The 8,902-nt window shown below is 47.5% G+C and overlaps 1 pseudogene; it reads right to left on the bottom strand.

Moving 5' to 3' along the window:
* Positions 1-265: 265 nt before the first annotated feature.
* LOC141258625 (uncharacterized) lies at positions 266-1,386 on the bottom strand (annotated as a pseudogene).
* Between the last annotated feature and the right edge of the window lie 7,516 nt (positions 1,387-8,902).

Raw genomic sequence — 8,902 nt, forward strand, 5'->3', positions numbered from 1 at the left:
GGTCCCTTAAGGCCTCTAGGCTGACATCTGTGCGCTGAACCGCCTGGAACTCCTGGCTGGAGGTAGCCAGAAGGGACGTTAGGGCCCCAAACTCACTGGAAACGTCTGGGACCAGCTCTGGGACCACTGGCTTCAAGGTTCCCAGGCCTGCTCCCATCGCCCTCAGCACTCATGCTGGCTCCGTCTTAGGGGTCCACATCAACATCACCCCGATGGGCGACGTGGCTGAGCACTCCGTTACCACAATACATATCATCATTATACATCATATTAGTGTTAATATCACTGGCATTCTCATCACAGACGTCATCGACAGTGGCATTATATGACATATCAGATTTGGGAGGGTTGTCAGGAACATATTGGGCATCAACCATCCCAGATCAGTCCCCAATAAAACATTGGTTGGGAGGTTCTCTGACACCCCCACTTCCCGCAATGCCCTCCCCGCACCCCAGTCTAGGAAAACCCGGGCCATGGGCAAAGGACGGTGAACACCCCCAATCCTGGTGACAGTCAGGGTTTTCCCAGGGATAAGATCTTCAGGGGACACCAACTCAGGGCGGATGAGGGTCCGTTCGGCTCCGGTATCCTTGAGCCCCATAGTGACTTTATCACCCACGGTGACTGATTGCAAATTTTCAAAGACCCCCCCCCAACCAACCCACCCACAAAAAGAACTGCTGCAGCAGACCCCTGGGCCTTAGGTGTGGGGTTCTTCTTCTGCCTCTGCGGGCAGGTGAAGGTGATGTGACCAGTCTTGTTACAGGTATAGCACTTACGGGAGTCAGAAGCGGGCAGGGTGCTAAAAGATGGGTCCGGACCCGCTGAAGGCCGGCTGGCTGGAACACGGGGGGTGGTCATCGGCTTACCCCCTTTCCAGCTGGCGGTGGCTGACTTCCGCACCTCTGGTGTGCGGTTGGCCTCATAGGTATCCGCGATCTGGGCCGCTTTGGCGGCTTCCCTCGGCTCACGGTCAAACACAAACTGTCTCACTTCCACTGGGCAAAGATGGAGAAACTGGTCCTTCACCATCAGATCCTCCAGGTTCTCAAAGGTGGTGACTGACTGTCCTCGGATCCACTGCTCAAAGTTGGTTCTGAGCCCATCCACCAAATCACTGTAGGTGTCATCTGGTCGACGTTGGAGGGCTCTGAATTTTTTCCGGTAAACCTCTGGAGTCAGCTGGTACTTTTTTATCAGGGCCTGCTTGACGGCCTCATAGTCTCCATCTTATTCTCGAGGGAGGGAAGCAAACACCTCCAAGGCTTTTCCTCGGAGCCCTGGAGTTAAGTACCTGGCCCACTGTTCCGTGGGCAGCTGATACTGCCTGCAGGCCTTTTCAAAGCCTCGCAGAAATGTGTCCAAGTCCCCATCCTTTTCCATCACAGGGAAGTGCTCAGGATGGGGTTTAAAGCAGTTGGCACTGTTGGACTCACGGATCTGCGTGGAGGATGACTCCTTTGGAATCCTGGCTAGCTCCAGCTGGTGATGTCGGTCAGCTTGTGCCTGGCGCTACTCTCGGTCAGCTTGCGCCGGGCGCTCCTCTCGGTCAGCTTGGGCCTGGCGCTCAGCTTTCTCAGCCTCTCGCTCCTGGAATTTCAGGATCAGCAGCAGTCATCCGTCACGATCGTCTGCAGCGAGCTGCTCCAAGGCCATCTGCAGGTGGAGGTCCACACTACCCTGGTTGCGGGTATGGCTGGCAATCACAGGTGGGACCCCTGCAGCCGCACCATCCGGGCCTTGGCTGGCCGCCCCATCATCAGGGCTCTGCTGTCGGACAGGCACTGCATCACCTTGCAACAGTTCAGCAATCATTTGGGCCTTGATTTTGCCCATGGGGTCAATCTGCCTCAGCTCACAGAGGGCAGCGATAGTGGTCTTCGTCTGCTGGTGATACCAGGGCTCTCCATGTGTAGCCATTATTGCCAAATAAAAGATAGGATAGAAAAACAAGAGAGGGGGAGGGGATGCAACTACTACATGTATAGTAATGTCCCAGATGAAAAAAATATTAAAACACTGAGTCTGATTTCTTAAAACTTTGCACTGAATTCTCGCAAGAACCGTGCAAGTTTTCAGTGACAAGAATGATTGCTCAATCCAGCCCCTGAAGTTCTGTAATATCCCATCGCTGACACCAATTTATCAGGGATTCCAACACACACAGAGGGACGATACCAGGGAGATCACGCAATATCTCACCGTGCCGTCACGCTGTCAGTATTTCGTCCAGAGTGGTGAGCACGCGATCCAAACTACACTCTACGTAGGTAAGCGACCAGTGAGCGTATGGCGTAACACCCTGGGTTCCACAGCCTGGGATCCATGTTTAACGCCCTCCATACGGTCACTGTCAGCTTCACGATAGCCCAATTATTAATACTCTCTGCCACCACCAGCCGAGTTTGAAATATCATACAGGCCTGCCAGACGCCTTCGTTTTGGTAGCGTATATGGCTTCGGGGAAGGGAACAATTACAGAACAAAAGAAACAGAACTATTAAATTTTATATTTAATCCAAAAGGGAGGCAGTGTTTAGGAAAAATATATACAAGGATGTTACAAGGGAGACAGTAAAATACATAGGCAGTTACATAAAATAAAACAGGATAAAAAGGTGAAACTTACACTATAAAGTTCGCTGCGACTACTCAATATAGATGGAGGAGGGGCTCCCCGGTTTGAGTATGCTGTTATTGAACAGGACCCGTTGCTTATAATTCTTATTCCCCCCTGGCAATGAGTACTCCTGTCTTCTCCATAGATTCTCTTATACCTAAGGGGAGATCTGACCACACGCCCCTTGTGGTGACATCATGTGGGCCGGTCTCCAGCCTGTACATTTTTATTAAAAACGCTGACTTCTGCGATAACTCATCGCTCGTTGATCGCAGAACTTGCAAACTACGCCATTTTTTCCCTTATGATTTTATCTTTATTTAGATATCACACATCACATAACTGCAGTTTGCTATTCTGGTGTTTTTGCGCTGCAGCTTCCTGATTTTGGTTACAGCCCTGGAAAACTACATATACATTCCTGGGCTGATTTGGTCACTACACATATGGGTCCCGTTACTGTCGGACCTATGGAACTCACAAGATTTCATATTTCATATCGGAGTCAGTGCATCTAGAAATTTTCCTTTGAGGCTCGGGAAGCAGCTTCAACAGTTACTAGCAAATTAGTGCAAGCCTGCGTTTTAATTACCTCCTGCGTCTTTCAGAGACAAGATGTTTGCTTCTTAATGAAGTTATAACACTCCTTGGCTGGCCTTGTTTGCATAAACTATTTCCCAGGTGTGTGTTAATTGGGGCTTTTGTGCTGAGCAGAAGGGGAAAGCTCGGTGCTGACAAGTGGTGATAATTTGTAGTAAGACACAGTATGATTGTCATCTCTGGACAAACACTACAGCAGAGGGCATGGGAGAAGAGGCTAATATTCTGTTAATACATCCCTGACATTAATATTTTCCTTACATATTGTGGCGGCTGGGGACCAATTATGGACACCTGGCCGCCGCCGGCATGAGGTTGTGAAAAGCTTCCGCCTCCACGAGCTTAATAGGCCACATTTCAAGTGCAAGCAGCTGTCAAAAATTTGCCAGTATAGTATTGCAGCCTGTGGGTGTGTGGGTGGCTGGCTGCCTGCATACTTGTGCTTGCATTCCAAGGAATGGGGTAAGGACAACTGAACGCTGCAGTGGGACAAGGACGTGGACGGTGATTGTTGCAAGTCTGCAACGACAGGTGCATGGTGGGAGGCATCTTCGCATGCGCCAAGGATCACTTATGATGGGCACACTTTTTGGCAGTGACCTGGAAGTCAGAGGTCTTCCGCATGCTGTTCCCATGTCTTTTCAGCACTGTATGCATGTGTCTGGTGATGTGTCACACACCACATGGCCAGATAAGGTTGCAAAATGTTAAAATTACATTTCCATGTGAATGCATTTGTCTTGGTTGAAAGCATTGCAAAAGTGCAAAAACACAACGTGTGAACGTAGCCCAAGGTGTGGAGGAGTATTTTTGGTTTTGATTATTTATTTTGCCTTCAATACAAGTCATTACCCTGGAAAGGATGTTCCTTAACATATTTCCCAGGAAAATCCATTTTGGTTTTGTTTTTGCATGTTTTATTGTGAGTCCGTAAAAGTGGTGTAATACTCTGACAACGTTGTTAACAGCAGTGACCTGAGAGTCAGAAATGCTTCCAGGAGTCTTCTCCATGCTGTTCCCATGTCATTTGAGCACTGTTTCCATCGATTTGGACAATTTTTAGGCCCTCTGCAGACCGCCGTGGGGAGCCACCTGAAAAATGCTCGAGTTTCTCATAGACTTACATTGGGCTCGTTGCTCGGGTCGAGCACTCGAGTATTCCAATTTGCTCGACCCGAGCAATGAGTACCCGAGCATTTTAGTGCTCGCTCATCACTAGTGTTTATGAATACATCTTGGTGGTGATGGACCATTTTCCTCGATTTGCTCAAGCATATGCCACCACCAATAAATCGGGTCGAACAGCAGCAGAAGATCTTCAATGATTTTGCTTTGAGGTTTGGGTTCCCTACGAGGTTACACCATGACCAAGGAAGAGAATTTGAGAACCTGCTCTTTGCCAAGCTAGGAAAGTACTGTAGAATTCAGAGATCCCACACAACGCCTTATCACCCAGAGGGTAATGGACAAGTGCAACATTTTAACCGGACATTATTGTCGATGTTGCGCACTTTAACAGCTGATGAGGAGAAAGACTGGAAGAGTTCTCTGTCAAAAGTGGTACATGCCTATAACTGTACAAAGATCAATGCAACGGGTTACTCACCCTTTTTCCTATTGTATGGACGATTGCCAAGACTGCCAATTGACATTATGTTCGATACTCCAGTGTCAGAGACTTACAGAACGTATCCAAAGTACGTTTGGGAATGGAAGGAATGGATGGCAGAGGCATACAACATAGCATCCAAAGTGGTTACGCAAGGACAGAGCAAGAGTAAGGAGTACTATGATTGAAAATGTTATGGAGCAGAATTGGCACCAAGAAGCCGGGTGCTAGTCAAGAACGTACGTGAGAAAGGTGGTTCAGGAAAACTTTGTTCATACTGGGAAGACAAGGTGTATGTGGTCGTAAGGAGGAAAGCTGATGACAGCCCAGTGTATGAAATCCGATTGGAAACAGAAGAGAAGAAAACCAGAATAGTCCATTGGAATTTACTGCTACCCTGTGATTATCTCCCACCACAACAAGACTTCCCAGAAGTAGACTGACATCGTCCAAGATCGACTAAGGGACCACCACAGACTGAAGCTCCGGAGGTGGATAGTGACCTTAAAAGTTCCGATGGAGAAGAACACAGCGTCGTATTTCTCGGACCGTCAATGAAAGGGATGTATCATCCTCAGGAGAGTGAACTAAGTCCTGAGGCTCCAGAGTTTGTACCAAGGAGTACAGATGAAGTCCAATTCAGATCTGAAGAGACCGATCCACACTCAGGAGGCGCGGAATTACCAAACCGTGGGCAAACAAGCGACTCAGGAGAAGTACAGGAACTTACAGAGGCAGCTCCAAGAGCATCTGAGTAAGCACGGGAAATGAGTGCAATGGAAGAAACTTCTGTGACCGAAGAACCCGTGGTATCTGAGGAACAACCCACCAGGAGGATGTCAACTTGAGAAGTGAGGAGGCCCGTGATGCTGACGTATGAGTCACTTGGTGAACTGAGTCAAGTGCCAAGGACTGTCGGCTGGAAACAGGTATATCAACCTGTGGACCAGGTAAGCCCACTTGAGTGGTATTCACCACCGAGAGGCAGTATGGAAGATGTTGCCAGGTGGAAAGACTTGTTTTCATACTTTGATTTTCCTTAAACGACTTTGCAGAAACAAAGAACTGTTAATGTTATGTTCTGCTACCAAAGCTAAGGAAAGAGAGGAGATCTGTCCCTACTATAAGACTCAGCTGAATCCCTACGATGTAACAGGGAACCTGATCCTGCGATCAGACCTGCTAAAGTCCTAATCTAGTCTGTACGGAGACCTATAGATTTGGGGAGGGAATCCCTACAAGTACTAAGGACTGGGAGGAATATGGGACACCTCCTAACAGAAATAGCAGCAGACAGACGAACAAACAAAATAGATAGAACCTAGAGGTCCGTAGACCAAGCAAACTAACAGAGTTAGATACAGAGCACAGGCTAGCTAGAAAGTAGATATACAATGAAGTCCAGCAAAGCCAGAAGGGCGGAGCAGGATTAAATAGGCCAACAAGGTCATGTGACCAGCAAAGGAAAAAAAACCTAACAGCAAGGTTCTAACAGTACCCCCCCTTCTAAGAGGATCCTCCGGATCCCCTAGGACCAGGCTTATCAGGAAATCTCCTGTGAAACGCTCTGATAAGTCTGGACGCGGAAACATCATCTGACCTCACCCAAGAGTTATCCTCGGGTCCGAAACCTTTCCAGGCCACAAGATACTGCAAACTACCTCTATACCGTCTAGAGTCAAGGATGCGAGAAATTTCATATTCCCCGTCCTCCACCACCGGAGGAACAGAGGCAGAGGCGTCACCATCCGACACAACAGCTTTTTTTAACAGAGAGACATGAAAGACCGGATTAATTCTCCAGGAGGTAGGAACCTCCAACCTAACAGCAGATTGGTTGACAACCTGAAGCACCTTAAAGGGCCCTACAAACTTGGGACCCAATTTCTTAGAAGGAATCCTCAACCGCAGATTCCTAGAGGACAACCAAACCATGTCACCAACAGCGAACAAAACCTCCTGTCGTTTCCTATCAAAGTAGTCTTTAGATTTTCTGTTGGCCTCCTGAAGATTACCACGCACATCCGTCCAAACTCTTTCCAAATCACCGGAAAAATTCTCCTCCTCAGGCACGGCAGATCCCAACTTGGAGAACGACCCAAACGACGGATGTCTCCCAGAACAACAAAAAAAAAGGCGAACAACCAGCAGAAGAAGATGTATGATTGTTCAGAGCAAATTCGGCAAGTGGCAGAAACTCAGACCACCCCTCTTGATTGTCTGCCACAAAACAACGCAAGAACTGCTCAACATCCTGGTTTTTCCTTTCTGTCTGGCCATTAGATTCAGGATGATATCCGGATGAAAACGACAAATGAATTCCCAACCTGTCACAAAAGGCACGCCAAAAACGAGCCACGAACTGAGGACCCCTATCAGAAACAATGTCAGTAGGAACGCCATGAAGTCTGACAATTTCCTTGACAAAGGCCTTAGCGAGAGTTTTAGCGCAGGGCAGTTTGACGAAGGGAACCAAGTGACACATCTTGCTAAAACGGTCCATGACCACCCAGATGACAGTAAAACCCTCAGAGGGGGGAAGGTCAGTTATAAAGTCCATAGCCAAATGTGTCCAAGGAGCACTGGGGACCTCCAAAGGACAAAGCAACCCCGCAGCAGGAGTATGTGAGGACTTAGATCTAGCACATATAGTACATTGGCGCACCCACTTAATGACTTCCTTCTGCCATCCAGGCCACCAAAAACTGCGACCCACCAGTCTCTTGGTCTCAGAGATTCCGGGATGACCTGCCAACCGAGATTCGTGACACTCAACAAACAAATCTCTCCTAAAGGTCCCAGGCACAAACAACCTCCCATGAGGAGTGTTAGATGGGGCATTCTCCTGAGCTTTAAGAATCTCATCTTCCAAAACGGAGTCTAAAGCAGCTATCACAACACCTTCTTGTAAAATGTTTTCCTCTTTCTCAGCACCGACTATGGGAGAAAAACTGCGAGACAAGGCATCCGCCTTAACATTCTTAGTACCAGGGATGTAAGTAACGGAGAAATTAAACCGCGAGAAAAACAGTGCCCACCTAGCCTGACGGGCATTCAGGCGCTTGGCAGCGTCAAGATATATCAGATTTTTATGATCCGTAAGAACCTGAACGGGAAATTCCGCACCTTCCAAGAAGTGGCGCCAGTGTTCAAATGCGAGTTTAATAGCCAATAATTCCCGATTACCAATATCGTAATTCAATTCAGTCTCCGAAAATTTTTTTGAAAAAAATGCACAGGGATGTAATCCATCCCCGTTATCCTGAGACAATACTGCGCCAACCCCCACAGAGGAAGCATCAACCTCAACCAAAAACGGCCTAGTAACATCAGGCTGCATAAGGATGGGAGCAGAGGTGAACCTCTCCTTGAGATACACAAAAGCTTCAATGGCCTCAGAAGACCACTGAACCGCATCAGCACCTTTCCTGGTGAGATCAGTCAGAGGTTTGACAATACTAGAAAAATTTTTTATGAATTTTCTATAGTAATTGGCGAAACCCAAAAACCTCTGTATTGATTTCAAACCAATAGGCCTAGGCCATTCCTGCACAGCCTGAACCTTAACCGGATCCATCTCAAAACCTTTGCTGGAGATAATGTAGCCCAAAAAACTAATTCTCTGTACAGCGAACTCACATTTCTCCAGCTTAGCAAAAAGCGAATTGTCCATTAATAACTTTAATACCTCACGCACGCTCCGCCAATGAGACTCCAGATCTGGCGAATAAATCAAAATGTCATCCAAATACACAACCACATTTTTACCGATCAAAGGTCTAAGGATGTCATTAATCAGATTCTGAAAAAATGCAGGAGCATTAGTAAGACCAAAAGGCATAACCAGATTCTCAAAATGACCCACAGGAGTGTTAAAAGCAGTCTTCCATTCATCACCCTCCTTCATGCGCAACAGATTGTATGCCCCCTTAAGGTCAATTTTAGAGAACCACTTGGCCCCCAATAACTGGTTAAACAGATCAGGAATCAATGGCAGTGGGTAAGGATTGCGTACCGTAATTTTGTTAATCTCACGAAAATCCAGACAAGGACGTAAACCGCCGTCCTTT

Source organism: Phyllobates terribilis, unplaced genomic scaffold (genome assembly GCF_046119375.1).
Source record: "Phyllobates terribilis strain yellow unplaced genomic scaffold, ASM4611937v1 Scaffold_3__8_contigs__length_932513732, whole genome shotgun sequence".
NCBI lineage: Eukaryota > Metazoa > Chordata > Amphibia > Anura > Dendrobatidae > Phyllobates > Phyllobates terribilis.